Source organism: Gnatocerus cornutus, chromosome 8 (assembly GCF_029298725.1).
Source record: "Gnatocerus cornutus isolate USDA-ARS CGAHR chromosome 8, icGnaCorn1.1, whole genome shotgun sequence".
NCBI classification, from domain to species: Eukaryota; Metazoa; Arthropoda; class Insecta; order Coleoptera; family Tenebrionidae; genus Gnatocerus; species Gnatocerus cornutus.
This window is the reverse complement of record NC_142240.1, coordinates 11,241,195-11,261,231: the sequence shown is the minus strand read 5'-3', so window position 1 is coordinate 11,261,231 and position 20,037 is coordinate 11,241,195. Positions and strand designations below refer to the sequence as shown.

Sequence of the window (20,037 nt, the reverse complement as noted above, 5' to 3'; positions counted from 1 at the left end):
TAGTTAAATGTGAGTGGTGACGACGTGACGACATGTTTTGATGTTTTATAAAACCTTCAGCTTCACGCTGAATAGTCTTGGACAAATCCAGCGGGAAAAATTGGCTTTTTATGAGTTTAAAACAGCTTGGAGACATCGAACATTAAATTGACGAAAATCAGCTTTTGTCTGGATGAAGTGAACCTCAACCTTGCAAGAGCTTGTGTAGCTTGTGTGTTAATGACCCAGTTTGCACTAAATTTCAACTTAGATTAACAACGTTGTTACATGCACGTTTTGGATTTGAGATGAGAACTTTCGCTGCTAGTTTACTTAAAGTGTCGCCTACCTGGCCCGTCTGTCTGTATTTACAGTTCAGTCCTTTTGACCCTTAAAAGTCAGAGGCTAGGAATTTCCTCGTTTCAGTGTAAATTTGACCATCAACAATAGTAACGACAAGATTAGCCAGATGCCGTGGCTTTACGACTGCTTTGAGGGCGTAAAATAGTTATGTGGGGGTTGAAATAGGGTGAAGTTTTGTTCAAGTCGTTCTCGTTCTATTCGCTCTTTAGTTGCCAATTGCCCTGTGACATTGACACGGTTCACTGGAATAAGAATAAGAAGATTCCGAGATAATGGGAAAGCGTCTAAGGACGTATCGAAATTGTCTCATTCAACGAAATCCTGCGAACGGAAAAACGTTAAAATTTATTAGCGTCACGAGTTCCACTCTTAACCGAATGGAAATATTTAATTTAGCATTATTAGGTTTTCATGCAAGAAAGCTCACTTAATGGATCACTGAGTACTGTATGAGCAAAACGAACAAATGGAATTGAGAAGAAAAGACAAATAAGAACGAGTTGCTTAATGTATTCATCTGGTGTTGCACTTCGAATGCGTTTCCGGTTTACGTCTTATCTGAACCGGAGGACACGAAGTGAATAACCAAATTTCGCCGAATACATTTTAGTACGGCCTAAGCATAAATATTCTCCTTCGCGCATAATATATGTGTTATTTAATATGTTTACGGCAGGGAATTCTAATGAGGTGTAATCCGCACAGACGAGGTATTAAATTATAGGGCTTAGAAACGGATTCCTTGAAGTTTGGCTTGCGTTTTGGTGTCACTACGAAACGAAAACTGCACATTGTGTGTACTTCTCTTCAATAGCTCGAGTTCAGAGATAAATGCAGTTCTGCATGAGCGCATTCTGTTCACTCTATCGTGCGGTTATCCATATTGTTTATTAAATTCGATAGACACTCTTTAAAACGATGAATAGGAGGACTCTTCTCTAAATAGGTATTTCTATACATTGCTGCAATTTTGATAATTGAATTCTACCAGACAATAATTCACCATTCGTATCGAAACAATGATACGTATATCCGTAATGCCAAGCATGTCCAGCACTTCCATTCTGCCTGGCTAGCTTTGTTATCTACCACTTGCATTGAACCACAATTTCGGAAGGCAATTGTGTTAGCACAGTTAACGTATTTCGCCAAACACTATAAATAATTTATACCGGAACAATTGGGAGACTTTGACTGCATTATCGTTTTTAAAACCTCCCGAGTAGGTAATAAACGACTAGTTACCCCATCCCCCAAACTAAAACTTACAGAACTTGCCTTAAATCGTGTAAAAAGAGATAAGTTAGAAATTTTATCGAGTCGAAGTTTCAAGCACTCGAAAGCGTTTGTTTCAAACTGTCGTCACTTATTTAAGAAAATACCGGCGTCCCTTTTACAAAATGCGATTTACAGTCCTGAGAATTAACAGTAAAATAATAAATTAAATTGCTTTGTAGCAACGCCCAAAACAAGAACTTGTTAAGTAATGACGTTTGGAGTTAAATGAGAACAATAATTGCGTCTTAAAATTATAATTTCGTGAATTAGGCCGCACCGAGGGTTCTTGAAAAGATCACAAATCACTTTTTATTTTAAATTCTGCAACAAATTAAGAGCCGACTCTGCTGCAACACATTGCGTAAAATGAAATGGGTGAAATGGGTTATCTCGACCTGAGCGGAATTTCAATCAGGTGAAGAGGATTACATTGAAGTTTGATAACCGATAGCTTGTCAACGACCCGATTAAAATTAAGAGTTTTTACGACAAGAATGAGAATTAGCTTCCCGTGTAAGGTCGTAGATAAACAAACCACCTAACTGTTTTCTTGTGCAAGCATTTATCGCGAATATTCTCGTAAGCTCAGTTTTATCGCCTGCTTTTTATTATCTCGGGTTCGAACGAAAGAAGCCTCCACCTCATTCAAACAATGTAAGTTAAGCGGATTCTGAGCAATGCATTTTCGTCTTCAATTAAAGGAATTGTGAGTGTGGCGTACAAAAGAACGGAATTTAACGTTTGGCGTTTTTAAATCAGCCAATTGTCGGTTGTAACAATGTACTAAGTTCGGAAAAGAGTATAAAAGCAACAGAGAGCATGTTGCCTTTAGTTTACCGGGCGAATGTGCCGCTAACACTGATAAATGTAGCCTCAGCTACGGGCAATGAACGTGTTATCGGCCCCTACATAAATCACAACCCTCTCTTTTATTCTTCCATTCTATCTGGCAATCTTTAAAGGGTAGCAAAGAGTTTAATGCCGTTCTGATAAAAAATCTACGGATTTCGAGCTAATTATGCCGCAAATAAATAATATAACAATATTTTGAAGTTTACGCACAATACTCGAGGGTGCGATGGTAACCGGCTGCGTTTTATTGCGCAGAATTACCATATCCAGCGACGAAAACTGTTTTTTATAGATCGTGACCTCTACCAGTGACGGAAAACAATAGCTGAAATTGCTTGGATGATCCAGTTTCGGGAAAAAGTCGTTATCGGAGAAAAATCCTGCAAATCCTTCAATGAGATAATTGCAGGAAACACTGGAAGATAACCTGACCTCGTTCAAAGCAAATATTTACAAGGAAATGCATTTTTTACCCCTATATTCTCTCGAGAAAAATTGCAAAGATTGCCATAACTGAGGACGTCTTACTAGCAGCGTCCGAGCGAAAACGTATTATTGCCGTAAAGACATTTACCGTAAAAATTAATTATGCAATTTTAATATCAAATTCAGAATTTCCGGAAACGAGTGAATTGCAAATGAAGCTGTAGACGTCGTCGCAAACTGTTGCTTGTCGTTATTATTTCCGTTGAAATTGCTTTTTTTATCTGCGTTGCAAATTACGTCTGTATGACATCAATGCAGATTTTTCTAGCAATAGGATTTGGCGTCATAAACCCAACCGCGCAGAGAATTCATTCTCGTTGTAATATTTCAATACATGGCTCCATTGGGTACGTGGTAATAACAAGAGAAAAACGAGCCATTCTTTCCCGGTCCAGAGAGCATCTCGTCGAGGTTGTAGGTTCAAACGTTCTTACAAAACATAGGATTGGTGTCAGCAGACCTGTTAAACAAAATGTTTGTCTCGAGAACATGCTACTTGCATCAGTCACAAGCGGATTCTACCGTTTGACAAACTTTGAAATTTATTCTATCTAAGACGTGATGGATGCGAGAAATTCGCCAGTGAAATGTAAACAACCGAAGAAATGAAAAATATGTCCCATGAGGACTACACACGTTTAGGTTTGTTAGCTTTTCTTTATCTAATAAAATAGAGCACGATTTTTCGTATAAATAAAACTCTAAATTCAAAGTCGACACAAGCGGGATTAGCTCGACGGACAGGGCTTTTAAGAAATCACAGCATTGGAAAGGGTGCAATTGCGCTCCACAGGTTTGTTTTATTGAATTTACAAGAAACGCAACGTAAACAGTAAGGAAAGACGAAGAGTGCACTGGAACAGATGATAAGAACTGATAACGAATAAAAGTGTTGAAAGCGGTTTTTATTTACAGGTGGAAGGTGGAACACCTGTCATAACATTTATGAATAGACGGTCCCCCCTTTCTTTTGTCCCCTGTTGCTTTCTATTTCTTTTATATGGAAGGTATTTCTGTGAAATATATAGAAAAAATAAGTAAGAGTTTTGGCTCCATTTCAGTTGGTAAAAAATTACCTCGGCATTTACCTCTTATTGTTTGAATTATGAAGGTTATCCGAGCATTAATTTGCAATATAGCGGTTCTTGTCGGAGTGATCTACCCCTCTGGAGATTTTCATCAAAATTACTCATGTAATGGTGTCTACATGAATAATTATTAGGTATACCATGTCATGGGAATTGTGGACCCTAGTCTAATAATTGCCAGACCATTGTTCGTACCGCTATTTTCCTTCCAGTTTTAGAAAATGTAAAACCGATTAAGACACTAATAAATAATTACCGTCTATAATAAATATCAAAACATGTGTGAAGCACGTGAAACCAACCGCTGTTTCAACACATTCGAACGGAGCATAAGTCTTCGGTAACACCTTTTGTGTTGCAGTCCACCTACGATGTCTCACCGACATGCAAACTGACCCTTTCTTCAGGTAAACGACCTGGTTCTAGCATAATAAGCATATGTTGCCTTCCGGCTGCCGTACCAGTTCAAAAGTCGCTTGATCGTGAACTATTTAGACGAAAACATTAAATTTTCGATAAAGTCAATATTTGTAGTAACTTTTGTGTTTTTTTTTAAATAACGTTATTTATTTTATCGGGCTGTGGTTGTCATGTACACAAAGCATTGTAATCTGTGGGCGTCCATAACTGAAATAACGTTTCGAAATGCTATTTGCTTTTGAGAGAACTTTGTTTCGTTGCCTGCCTTTACTTTTCCAAGTATTTAACAATTCCTTATCTCGAAAGAATTCGCTCCACTTGCGTTACTTGTTTATGGGATTATTTGGGATGGAACTTGTGCAATCGCTTCGGAAAATACAGAAATACTTTCTTATTATAAGGGGATAAGTTTGCGAATTAAAATATTCGGATAATTCCGGATGATTAAACGGTTCAAAGTTTGATGGTGTCGTGACCAGATGCAATTATTGATTTAATTTCCTGTCTTCCGATCAATAACGCGTGTTTTCCCAGGATAAGGCAATTTAATTCAACAATGTGTTTGAATACTCCTGTGATTGTCAGAAATACCGAAATTAATTAGATACATGTAGGTAGTCGAACGAAATTTCTACAGGTCGATTTACAAAGAAAATATTTTCAAGTTCTAGAACCCAGTTTAATTAATTCTAGACGGGGCGTATTTAAATTAATTTATGATTTAGTAATTTCACACGCTTTTTCAGATAAAGCCTCTTTTTTAATTAAAAGAACTTTACCTATCTTGAATTATGCATGAACGCAGATTTAGAATCCATTCAAACAATTATTTTAAACCGCTCATTTTTAACCCGATGATGTACGTTTTCTGGTTGCAACTCAGACCGCAGTTTATTCCCATTGGATAAGTGTGTCAGGTCCAAATGGCTGCAATTAATTTTACTCAGTTTATCTGCAGCAACAATAGAAATTGTATGATCTGTTTAAAGTTAAAGCTACAACTGCACGATTACAAATTACATTATTTGCGTTACCTATAAATTTTATTTAGCTTTGAGTTAGTTTTGTTTGAAGTTTGATCTTTACAATTTGCCGGCGAACTCTCATAAATTTTGTCATTTTTAAAGGTGAAATAAAATGCGCAACTCCATTAAATCGCTTAGGAATTGAAACTTTAATTTTGATTCCGATTACTGAGAGAACAGCGGATACATAAATAAGTTCCACACCACAACTAAAGCCCGAATTGAAACCAAGTATTACAAAATTGATTTCAGCTTCATCAGGAGTAATCAATACTATTAACTTATATAAGATTTTTAATAATAGAAATTGTACAGCGGTTCGTGACTGTCCTCGAAGGCTCATTCTCGTTAATTAACTAAGAAAGGCATTTTCGACGATTTGGGTTTACTATAATTTTGATCATCTTGGTAAGACTTACATAACAGTTATTACGTTTCTCGCGAAATTTGCGCAACAATTTAGTAGATCTTGAACTTGACTTGACACAATTTCGGTGCAAACAACGTGGGTTCCACCCACGTCAGCCGTCGCAAATGCCATCTTCATTACAAAAACCGTCTGTTTCCACCTTTAGAAAGTGTCACACAAGCTCTTTGTTACGAGATAAGCTTCATAACAGTTAATATCGTTCTTTTATTTCTGTACTTCATTAAAGCAGATGTAACCCAAACCTGAAAAGAAAGAAAGAAGGAACGAACGTGCTTTTTATTATTTAATACACCCACGTTATACTTTATCACTAAACTTGTTCTCATTCCGTAAAAAAATAATTTCATCGTTAAGAACGTGTTCGTGCGGGAACTTGAGCCATATTCCATGAAATTTTATTCGGTTTGCGGTGGAAAAAAATCGTAATATCTACTTACAGCGGAGCCGAGGATAATATCCGCGTTTTCCCTCAGGTTTAAATAAAAGTGCTGACCAAATTTTGCATGTATCTTATGATCAGAGGTGGTTAAACACTGCGCATAAGCAAAGGGGTTCGATAGTCCCCCATGGGGAGTTGCGTGCCATGTTGTAATCAAACTTATTTAAAGTTAGCACTGTTCATGTCAACGAAATCTTGTTCTTCTATGTATTTTTCGTCAAATAATATCCAAAGGGTAGGAATTACCCCACGTCTATTGATTCGATGACTAATGTAAGGGCGCCTTAAAAGGGGGCAATTGCTCTAAAATGAAAATTTTCCAAAGCTGTTGTCTCAAGGGTGGCATTAATATTCAAGTGGTGTAGTAGTCCCGTAAAAGCAACAATTTTAGTATCGCAGCCTGATCCTTAAAAGTATTCAGTATTTTATTTAATTATCATTCTATCCAGGAAACGGCACTTTTAAAATTTCACCGCTCCAGAATCGACTATAAACTTATTAATGGGATTAAAAGACTTAGATAATACGAATTAATAAACTTACAAAATTTAACGAGTTTGTAGGTATAATCAATTTATTCACTTCACAGACTCAAAACGAATTCGACTGAGACGGCTTTATTATAAAGAAACTTCTCTTTTATGAATGCAATCACGATTTTACCGATATTGCCCGACTGATACTTATCGGAAAAAATATGGCGTTTAACCAAATGGAACATGCTATAATATGGACCATCCAACAACTTTAGATGTACTTAATAATACACATGCGAAATTTAATCTTTTTGACCCAAAACAGTAACAAGGGTCGTTCTGTTTGACGGAGATTTGGGTGTATAATTTATGTCGGGGGATATTCTGTTTTATTTTCGATTTATGGCTGCAATAATGGCGAAGATGGGAAGCATTGTCGAAATCAATGACGGAGGATCTTGCGATAAATGAATCGCACATGAAAATATTTCGTTCGATTTATGGGCAATAAATCTGCCGAAAATACGTGAAACTAAAGTATAATTGATTTTAATTTGAGCAATTTTAAAGCTAGGACAAGGCCCGCACTTGAAATATTAATCTTTAGAATGCGATACAACAGAGCCCGGCGCGGCGCCTCCACCATTTTTTTACGAGAGCAAAGTTTACATCCCCAAAGAACTGCCAAACACGTAAGCAAATTTCAACGACCAATAAATTATTTAAGAGAAAAAGTAAACTACGTGAACTATAAAATTTCATTCCAAACAGTTTGCTGTTCTGTCCGACAAAGCATCAACTAATCGTAAACAATTAAATTCGCTCCTGCTTCTGATATAATGAAAAACAAACTGTCTGCACAGTCAAAAATAAAAGAAGACCTCTGTTGAGAGTTTCATCTATTTTTTGGACTCTTCAAAACAGTGCTTACATTGTTAGTATTTTCCTGGCAGCGACGAAATAAATTTTAACATCTGCTTCGTATCGATTAGTTTTTTCAACGGGGGAAAATCTCGGGCCTAAAATACGCACCCAGAATTTGAATCGGAGAAAATGACGTGGATTTGTATTCATTTGTGTATGGATTTATTGCAGGAAAAGTAAGGGAAATCCACTTACTCAGCATTCAGTGTTACAATGAACTGCAATTTAATAATGTATGCGAAAGATGGGTATTTAATTCGAAGACGAAGACGGAGAAACGTTTCCGAGCAGTAAATATTTATTGATTAGCACATTGGTACTATTGTATCCAAGGGAATGTCGATGTAAACACGTAGTACAATATTGGTTTTTGTGGGGTGATTAAATCTGTTATATAGTGAAAACTGTTTCCTTCAACAAAAAAAATTTAGCGTTATTTAATACAATAATTTCCACTTTTTTTAAGAGTGAAATAAAAATATGCCAACATTTATTTTGTTTCCATGATTTATCTGGAAGAGGGAAATCGGATAAAAGGTTGCATAAAAGAGCAATAGACTTTTTAATGGACACTGAAGAAAGTAATTAACAGTAATGACTCGTTTAATGGGTTGTTGTTTTCCGTAGTCAATAAAATTTCTCGTGGATCACGTCGGAAGGTACGTCTTGGAAAGGTCGTAAATTCTATGACCAAACTTTGATAACCAATATAAAGAAGTTGTGTTCGGTTGACAACACTGTGTGTCCGCGTGGCGTTTCATGAAAAGTCTAAACATTCCGTTCATTCTTCGGATTCTATTCGATCTAAATGACAAATTATTTCCGATCTTCGAAATCTGAACAATTGAGACTAGTCATCTATAAAATTATCCTCTGATCTAAACTTATTGAATATTTATCATGACCTTTTTATTTTTCACCGTGCATATTAGTACCTACTAGAAAACCCGTCATTGTTAACGTAGAAAACATTGTATAACTCCAGATCTTTCTTCCGTTGGTTTCTTTCCAATTTAATATCATTCGGTTTTCTCTCGAAGTTCGTAACAGGAACTTGAGTTTAAGTTTGATGGGATTCCGTTACTTTTATTTTTGTATTCGTCTTTTTTTACAGTGGGTATTCGTTACAATCCTCATATCAACTTGCAGAGAATCCAACATAATGTTAAACACAACAAATTCGTTATTACGAAATATCAAGTGAAGATACATTTTGTTCCCTCTTTTTTCTGTAAACAAGCTTCTTGTTTGCGAGACGTTGAAAACTCGACCCATTTTCACAATTTACGAAGAGACGTGGGCGCGTGTACGTTTCATAAATAAACTATGAACGTTCACGTCTGTGAGATTACGTCGTTAGGTTTAACCACACAGGTAAGAAAATAAGAATAGTTATTATTTATTCTCCTGTCATAGTGTGGCATCATCGCGGACACTCCTTGACTGCAATTAGGAGTCTACCATTTCCCTTTCATAACAAGAGCTCGTTACCGAATTTAGATTTGCGTGCAAAGTTAATTGTTCCAGTGAACCTTTTGTTGTGCTGATGGTGGAAGTTTAAAAATCTTGAATTGGAAATAACGTGATTTGGCTGTTTGCTTTTTCCCCGGACAAGAGTTACTTTCCAAGTCTAGTGTTAAAGACACTAACTTTGGGAATATTCCGATAGACCAACTCCAATAAAACACCTCGCTGATTTTCAATTATTTCCTGTTTCCCCAAGATTTAGAATTTAAAATGACGTTTTTACGGGTTCGAAGTTTGTTGAGTGTTTAACGCTACTTCGCGATTGTTGGAATTGTAGTTTCCACGTAAGAACTCGCCAAAATCGTATTTTAATCGAATTGAATACTGTACTTTTTCCACGGAAACCAGAAGATTGAAGACCGAAGATAAATAAACTTTTAATTAAAGTCTTAATGAATAGATACAGGTACTTGAAGCGAAACTAACGAACAGGAAAATACTGCAATTGCAAGCGATAGCTTCATGCAAGCCACTAAGAAGTCGAGTGGGTTGAACGGTATTAATTCATTCTCGAAGTGATTAAACAACAAACTGGCGTTTAATTAGCGGTAAACAATTGCTTTTCATCGAATTTTCAATAGGTTGTGATTGATTGTGTGCATTAATCAAAATAAACTGTCGTATTTTTAACAATTTCCTGCGGCTGATACAGGATGGAACTGTGGTAAATTTCTTTAATTTTTTCCGGTTCCGACATGTCGTGGTTGTTTCCGCGATTCTTTAGGTTTTAGTTTTGGAATCATTTCTTTTTCGAAATTATTTAAATGCATGGGATCTCTAGATCTCCCCTTGCGCTGAACAAATTAAAATACCCACCGAATTTATTGGCAGTTTAATATTAAACAAAATGCGGAAACGAATATAAAACTGTCAAGCCAACATCCCCATTATCTCGGTGTTTATGTTGTTACCACTGTTGTGTTCATATTTTAATTAAATATTTGGTAAAATTGTAATGTTGATACTAATTCTCACTTTAATTAAGTTTTCTCTGAACAATTTTTGTTGTACGAACAAACTAAAATTAGTGGTTCGCATATTTAAATGAACTCATGAGCGATCGTGACAACACCCTCCTCGGAAATAAATTTACAAAATTTTAAATATTTATCGCCCCTCGGTTACGATTCACACTCGATTTTAATATAATTTCGAGGGCTAATTCGGTCGCTCGAAAGCCATTTCCCTCTTATAAGTAAAGCTCTTGAAGTAATAACAACTTCAACAATGGCAACTTTCTTAAATTTACTAATTTTAGTGAAGGATGTTAAAAATTTTTACTTCGACTTCGAAATAAAATTTTTAAAATGTGTGTTTTTTGCTCTACAATTTTGCAATTCGGTAGAGTTAATATACGACTTAAGATTAGTAACTTCCCCAAACTTCGACTTCGAAATAAAAATTTTAAAATGTGTGTTTTTTGCTCTACAATTTTGCAATTCGGTAGAGTTAATGTACGACTTAAGATTAGTAACTTCCTCAAACTTCAATGCTGTAGCATTAAAATTACCAAAATTACGAATTTTAGTGGAGTATGTCAGAAATTTTTGCTTCGTCTTAAAAATGAAAATTTTTAAAATATGTGTTTTTTGCTCTACAATTGTGCAATTCGGTAGAGTTAATATACGACTCAATATTAGTAACTTCTCCAAACTTCAACGCTGTAGCACCAAAATTACCAAAATTACGAATTTTAATGGAGGATGTCAGACATTTTTGCTTCGTCTTCAAAGTGAAAATTTTTAAAATGTGTGTTTTTTGCTCTACAATTGTGCAATTCGGTAGAGTTAATATACAACTCAAGATTAGTAACATCCTCAAACTTCACCGCTGCAGCACTAAAATTACCAAAATTAAGAATTTTAGTGGAGGATGCCAGACAGTTTTGCTTCGTTTTCAAAATGAAAATTTTTAAAATTTGTGTTTTTTGCTCTACAATTTTGCAATTTGGTAGAGTTAATGTACGACTCAGGAATAGTAACTTTCCCAAATTTCATAGCTGTAGCATAAAAATTTAAAATATACGAATTTTATTGAAAGGTTTCGGAAATATTTGTTTTATCTTCGAAAGGAAATTTGTGTTTTTTACTCTACAATTTTTCATTTCTGTAGAGTTAATATAGGATTGAAAAGTAGTAATTTCCCTAGATTTAATAGATGTAGCGCTTAAATTACCAAAATTAATTATCCCACTGTTGTTTATACATATATTTAATTTATTATAATATTATTATAATAAATTAAATTAAATATTTGGTAAAATTTTAATTTAGTTTTCTCTGAATAATTTTTGTTGTACGAACAAACTAGAATAAGCGTTTCACATGTTTAAATGAACTCGTGAGTGATGCTGACAACACCCTCCTCGGAAATAAATTCAGAAAATTTTAAATATTTACCGCCCTCTCGGTTACGATTCACACTCGAATTTAATATAATTTCGAGGGTTAATTCGGTCGCTTGAAAGCCATTTCCCTGTAGTAAGTAAAGCTCTTGAAGTAATAATTCTCGTAGATTTCCGAACAACCTATAGGTTCCGTTTTGGGGGCGATGATAGTAATTTACAGGAATGAGGGTGGCAGTATTCTCCAGGGGAGCTCTCCAAGTCAGAAATGCACTTAACCGACAGCTCTTAGTCGCTCTTCATTTCGTCATGAAAAAAAGGTCGATTAACCGCTACAAAACTATAACTGCAACCCTCTGTCGGCTTGAAATAACTGAAGAGTGCTTGTATTTCCATATATATTTCATGTCAAAAGCAGAACAAGCGGCGCTATTTATTCGTGATATTAGCATAGGAATTTGTTGGTGATTTTGTGGGTACACAATAACCTAGGAAAAATTATTGCTCGTTCAACTACATAAATTAGAGGAATCGATAAATAAAACATGATCGACGGGGTATATTGTACAATAAGTTCGGGCTAAAAAGACGACATGGACCAGTTAAGTTGGGTCATAAAGATATAATCTGGTAAAGCTCCTCATTGCTCGTATTTCATGGTTTTAATACGGCTTTTTTCATACACGTCGCTTTCCACATTGTCTCACTTTTAATGCCTTCTTTGTTCCATGAAAACGTTTTCGTCCATTATTAAATTTCCATGTCGTGATAAAACATTTTTGTGATAGTTTGTAGCTCGAAATTAATTCACTGGGTGGTAACTAAGCCAGTTGATGAAGTGGAGGAGCCAAGTAGTGATAAAGTATGGCTAAGCTTCGCATGGTATTTCCCCAAGAAGGGTGTAAACGACGAATGACTAGGACACTGCTACAAATTGCTCGAAAACAATGAGTGTGACGCTAGAACGAGGCAAATGACAGGATTAAATATAAGAATCCTTCCTGTCACTGCTTGCGTCTTTTCTCTCTTGTTCGGTCGAATTTGAATATCTTCTGAGCTCACAAAGATAATGTTCCTCTTTTACGAAGAAAAACCTTGTTATTTCAAAAGAAATTCTGGAATGAAAGAAATCGCTAATGGAGAAACCTCCGAAAATGAGTACATTGATGGAAACATAAAATGTGACAAAGTCATGCTTTCAGCTACAAATATGGTCTTGTTAACATTTTAAGTAGCTACTGAACTTATTACATTATCGTCCTTTTTTTTCTTTTTCGTTCGAATATCGCAAAAACTCGCGAATCTTAAGTTTAATTAGTGTTTTTGGTGCTTGGAACGGTTTCCTTTTTTAATTAATTTTACAAAGTTTAACAGGTTCCGAACCCTTACAACTAAAGAGCGGAAAATCGGCGAAAATAGCTTGAAATCTTTTACTAAGATTCCAAATTCTGTCAAAGTCCTGAAATACTCAAAACTCTTATGATCCTTTAAATTCTTTAAAGGCTTTTCGTATATCTATTAAAATTATTTTTTAAATGTTTTTCAATTGTGTAAATTTCGATTTGTTAGCAGAAAATGACAAAAATGGTGGATGCGCCGGGACAAGTTTTTGTCAGTTTTTTTTAACAAATAAGTTTCCTAGACAATTTCGTGCCGAATTGTTTCTTGTTTTATTTACTAAACTCATGTTTACAGCTTCAAATGCTAACTAAAGGTTGTTGACGTTGTAAACCTTGTTCCTCTCTCAAGAGTATTTTAGTGGCTTGTTTCCGACAACTCAAGATTACAATTTCAATAACTGATTGTTTGGTTTGAATGACAATTATTTCCTTGTTTTTCTTTTATTCAAAGTTCTTTAATAATAAGCGCAGGTTATTTATACACGTTGTTTTGCTTGATTTTTTGCTTTTTGCTCTAATTAACCTGGACTAACACAAGAGATTTAAATGAAAGATTTCAGGAATGGAAATTTTATATAAATCTTCAGCGAGTGCTTTTATGAAACATTAAATATTTTTTCTTAAAATAGCCGTCTTTTGTGTAAAATAACAATAGCCAAGTGGGTTTAATACTAACGTGTAAAAATTGGAAACTCGTCAGAACGACCGTTGCAGTAGATTTTGGATAAAAATTTTAATATTTCGCGTGCGTTGGCTATCGATTTGAGTCGCGAATATTCAGCCCTGGTACGTCTGACCCATCAAAAATTTAAAACTAGCGAGTATGTTGTACGTTTTGTGCAAAAATTGTACACAGCATGAATTGTGTTTATTTATTTCCGCAGAACTGAATAATTTATTTTTGCTGAAATCTGCACAATGAAATTTCGTATAACTTCAATGATTTGATGAAATTTCCTGGTAAATGTAATACTTCCAACAAATTTAGTCATGATTCAGCCCTTAACAAATTTAATAATAAAAAGCTTGGACTTGATGGAATCACGCAAAGGCAAAATTTGCATTGCGTCATAAAATGATGAGACGGAATGAGTCACATGCTCGGTTCTTGAAGAGAGATAAATGTTCCATTCTGAGGGAATATTTTATGAAGGAACAGGGTGTTTAGGGTTTGGCAGCTAGAACGCTAGGCATGAGTCATACTGCCTTTGATATTGATTTCTGTCAGCAGTTTACAGGGGGTTCTCTTTTCACCCTCAAGAAACTTTTCAGTATCTAACAAATTATCGCGCCTTTTATGAGCAAACGTGATAATAAAATTAAAATTTCCATTGTGACAAAGTCGATCAGGCAAAAGGCGTCTTCATTAATATACATAACAAGCAAATTGTATCTAATGAATCAAATTAATACTAAACCACACATTTTGGTGTCATAAACCTAGAGCAAATAGCAATATTTGCTTTCTGTTCCGGACATAATTTAATCATATTCCAGTTGAACGAACTATCTGTTGGCTAAACGTGAGCCATATAATAACACATTACAGATTAAATTATTTCCATTGGAATGACGATATTTTGAACCGAAATTTCCCATTTATCATCTGAAAAAACAACTGTACTAGTGTATGCGATTTATGCTACCTGGAAAAATTATTTCCAAGTGTTTTTAAAGAAGCTAAGAAGAAAAATCTTTGCACAATTGCACGAGAACTTTATACATTTGTTATGACTGCTCTGTTGAAGCAGATTTACGAGTTTAAATAAATAAATATCGCCATAAATAGAACAAAGCAAACGCTAGAAATTTTTCTCATTTCTTTGGATTGTGTTTGGAGGGGGTTTATTGGAAAGTCGATAATGCTATCGGTTTTAAAAAACTTTCTGTTGGAACGGTTTAAGTAAAAAAAGTTTTTATTGAATCTGAATAAATTGTATTGTTGTTGCTGAATTTAACTTGAAGGTTTGATTTTTCCTGACACTTCTGGGAATGGGGTCTATAAAATGGTGGATGCGCCCAATGTTAAAACATTGAAGACGTGAAACATGAAATGTCAATCCAAGAATTAGTACATTTCTGAAAAGTTGAAAAAGCATGACAGTGCTGCCAACATGTCATTAAAACTTGTACATCCTTCTCTTGCAACATCCGCCCACAACTGATATTCTCACGAAATTATGTATACAACCTTTCTACTTTTGCCCAAATGAAATACTTTTTTGGAATTAGATTTCCATATTTAATAAACTTCGCTATTTCGCCGTTATCCCGGCAATGATAGTCTAACGGAAAAAATCCAATTAAGAATTGATTTACTCAGTTTTATAAAGGTTGCGCATTTCATTACGGCTGCAGTGTTGATTTCATTTGCATTTTAACTGAACGTCGAAAATTTCACGTCTTTTTTTCTTTAAAAATGTACAAATATGTGATTACTGTAACCGAATTTTCTCAACACAAGTATCATTTACAGTTCGTTAGTTTTTCATGCATCTTAATCTACCTTACGAGCTGCGGTTATTATTCACTTAGGTTTCTAATCTACTTCAGACACTCGCGTGAGGAGAGCGTCTGAGAAAGTGTGTCTGATATCTGAAATCCAACGTAAAATTTGTCTTTCGCTGTACAATTTTACAATTTAGTAAAGTTAATACACGACTCTGAAACAGTCATTCCCCTAAATTTCCTAGTTGTAGCATTAAAATTACCAAAATTACGAATTTTAGTGAAGGATGTCGAAATTTTTGCCTCCTCTTAAAAATAAAAATTTCAAAAAATTTGTGTTTTCAGCTCTACAATTTTACAATTTGGTGGATTTAATACATATCCCAATAATACTAACTTCCCTAAATTTCATAGCTGTAGACTAAAATTAACAAAATTACGCATTTTACTGAAGGATGTCGGAAATTTTTGCTTCATCTTTCTAAAATTTTTGTGTTCTGATACAATTTAAAATTTGGTTAGTTAATACACGACTCTTAACATAATAACTTCCCCAAATTTCTTAATTGTAGGACTAAAATTACCAAATTACGAATTTTTGTGAAGGATGTTGGAAATTTTTGCTTCTTCTTGTTCAAAAAAAATTCTAAAATTTGTATCTTTTGCTCTACAATTGTGCAATTTGGTAGAGTTAATACACGACTTACAAAGAGGAAGTTCCCCAAATTTCATGGCTGTAGTACTAAAATTATCAAAATTACGAATTTTAGTGAAGGATGTCGGAAATTTTTGCTTCATCCTTAAAATAAAATTTTCTAAATTTGTGTTTTTCGTGAAACAATTTGAAAATTCGCTAGAGTTAATACTCGACTCTAACATAGTAACTTCCCAAGTTTTCGTAGCTGTAGAACTGAAATTACCAAAATTACGAATTTTAGTGAAGGATGTCGAAAATGTTTGCTTCTTCTTGTTTAAAAAATTCTAAAATTTGTATCTTTCGTTCTACAATTGTGTAATTTGGTAGAGTTAATTTACGACTTACAAAGAGGAAGTTTCTCAAATTTCATCGCTGTAGCACTAATATTATCAAAATTATGAATTTTAGTGAAGGATGTCGGAAAATTTTGCTTCGTCTTCAACACAAAAAATTCTAAAATCGCTGTGTTTGGCTCAACAACTTTCCAATTTGGTGAATGTAAATGTTACAAATCGTTGCGATGAAGTTGACGATTTTGTTGCCTTTAACCTTTTCCATAAAGAATGGAATAATAAGGTTCGTTTTGGTGGATGCGCCGGGATATTAAAGTTGACAAGACAGCTATTTGAAAATTACATTTTGTAACAATTATTTATGATGCATTTCTGTTAAAAGCAGCATTAAAAGGAAATCGACTGAATCATTAGCGAACGGTTATCGATTTAACGTCGTTATCAGAACGTGTAAGCACTATACAATTTATTTAGGAGTACGCTGGAAAGCGCCGGTTGCGTTACAAACTTGTCTGTTTAATCATAGAGTAATTAAACTGAGATTTTTTGCGTTTTTAAATTTTGTTGTGGTAATTTATAACTGTCAATCTTTATAACAACAAAAATCAAAACTATTATTCGTCACTTGCGGTAGAAAGCGCTCCGTTCGAACTTCCACAAGTGTAATTTGTCAAATTATTTGAGCCAGAAATGAAAGTCTAATATTACTCTCCAGCTGTCACATTTGCAACTTCTTTTTCTTTATTCATGACTGACAAATTTCATCGTGTTGCAACACTATAAAAGTAAGAAAAAACGTTTCCGGATGCCACTCGACATAATTAATTGGTTCATAGTTGGGGGCGAATTTCGGAATGCTTCCATCTTAGTCCACACGACAGACCGCATAAATTCCGCGGTTTTGTAAAATGATTTAATAATCCCGAAATGGCCTCATTCAATATAACAAGACCCATTTATCATATTTGTGGGATGAAACGTGTCAATAAAATATGAATGACTGGCGCAATTGTTGCATGTCATTTTTATCCTGAATTAATGCGCAATCCAGTAGCTTCGAAATCAGTTGCACATTGGACTGGGCGAGAATAAACATCGACCAGGGACTTTAATTAACCGGAGTGTAATTTAACTTGACTCCACAGAGAGGGTGTGCATGCGTCAGGATCCATTAAGCTGGGAAAGTGACCCTTAAAAACGGACGGATAAAGATTATTTAACTTAAAGTATACCAGATTAGAGACGTTGCGATCATCTCGACCTTTTATGAAGTCGTCTCGTCCTACCGTGCATACATTTCAAGGAAATTCGTCATTACGTAAAGGGATTTTAAAAATTTAGAGCTTTGTGAAAATCGATTCGGCGCTTTCGGGGTTATGGCAAAGCTGCCGGTTTATTATTCTGGTATAAGGAAATTAGATGGCAAAACCAATAACACAACTGTGACATGTCTCCGACATGAAATATAAAAGACGAAGAAATCCAAATTTATGTTTAAAGAGTTAAAAACTTGGGCGAAATTGGATTTTATTAATAAAGTTGTTAAACTAGGGCCTTATTAGGAATTAGTTATGACTACCGATTTGTCAGAAATTATAAAATATGGCCAGTAAATTCAGGTACGCAAACTTTGCTTGTTGAAACTTGGCAATTATAGGACGGAAGCTATTAGAGGGCTGAAATTTAAATGATATTACTTTAGTCTTGTATGAAAGTGGAATTATACATCGCAATTCTAATTCGTATTCTCATCTCGACGAGCGAATAATTCAACTTCACTGTAACTAATAACTTTCGGTAATTATTACCGTTTTCATTTTCGCTAGGCTAATGACTTGGTGGTATATTTATGACACTTTATAATGACAAACCTATTTCACCGCTCTGACCTACATACTCCCAACTAATTCCCACAGGAAATATTGCGCCATTATAACTCTCCCAATCGAAGAAAGAACACTGATTAGTCTTATCGAACGCGTGTCTATCTTTAAACTTTAATTAATAAGGAAGGGCTCCAGTTCAAACCGGAAGACATCCCATTTTCACAGCACGTTTCTACGTGTGATATTTCCTCGAGATCGATGGCGCTTCCTGTCAGGAGTCCTTTTCCGTTCTCCAGGAGGAGGATCCAGACTGGAAGTAGTTTTTGAACAAAGACTGTAGCTGTTTCTGATTTTTAGACGTGGGTCCAACTACACCATTTCTAAGTGTATTTCAGAAAGAATCAAGTTGATTTCAGAAAATATCAATTGTAGTTCAGATTAGTCAAGTTAATATTAGAAAATATCAATCGTAATTCAGATTAGTAAATTGTATTTCAGAAATTATCATTTGTAATTCAGATTTGATCAAATGAATGTCAGAACGTCATGCAAACTTGAAATTTTTTAATGTCGGTTGGGCGTCTGTACCTTTAACAATAAATTTACAAGACAATTGTGCCGTCTGCAGGGTTTCAATGACAGTTTTTCAAACATCTGTCAAATAAACAAATTTCAAATTGATTTACTCACAATCAGCATAAAATCTTAAATAATCTTAAAAAATACAAATTTTTCTAGTGAGATTTCATTGCAATATTTCGTCGTGGACCGGCATCTTTTGCATGAGGTTTTGAAATTTATTTTTTCTACGACCCCATATGAAAGTGGCATTTTCCACACGGTTAAGTGACTCCGAAAGTTGATGTTTTCGTACATCTATTTCCGAAAGTAAAAGTCACTAGTGTGATATGAATATATCCGCACAGACCTGTCAAAATTGACAGTTATTTTGAAATACAAATGTAATTCTTGAATTTTTGTCTTAAATATCTAGACGATTCACTGTGAAACAACATGCATAATGGTAAACATGAATTGGTTAGGTCGTTTCTGACAAGACAATTTTGACAGGTCTGTGCGGATATATTCATATCACACTAGTGACTTTTACTTTCGTAAATTGATGTACAAAAACAACAACCATCTAACTATGTGGAATACGTCACTTTTATTCATATAAAACCTCATGGTTGTAAAAAGTGATATTTAGAATAAATAAGAAATGAACTATTGTCAAGACTTATGGTCTTTTCCTGATGATGGAAGGTTGTAGGAAAAATAGTGTACACAACTCGTCGGCAACTGTCTTTCTTGCACTCGTGCACCTACATTTACTCTCGTGCGAAATTGCTCACTTTCCGCACTTATTATGTAAATATCTAATATGAAATCGGAATTACAAGTGATCTTTTCTGAAATACAATTTACTAATCTGAATTACAATTGACATTTTCTAATATTAACGTGACTAATCTGAACTACAATCGACGCTTTCTGAAATTAAACTTAGTCAGTTTACAATTACAATTAACGCTTTCTGAAATACACTTGGAAATGGTGTAGACAAGCAGGGTTACCAACATCAAATTCACATTATTGACCACAGCGAATAAATTTATTCTCCTGATTATTATGTGCAAATCATTAGTTGTTATTAATTGAAATTTATTTTAAAATAATTCAAATGAAGTTTACGGGGAACTGGGCAATCTAAAATGAAAATGAAGTCATGCAATTTCGTA

At 34.6% G+C, this 20,037-nt stretch overlaps 1 protein-coding gene across 2 annotated transcripts in view; it reads left to right on the top strand.

Moving 5' to 3' along the window:
• Appl (amyloid-beta-like protein) overlaps nucleotides 1-20,037 on the top strand; it is a 40,379-nt gene that overhangs the window by 3,388 nt on the left and 16,954 nt on the right. The window lies entirely within an intron of this gene.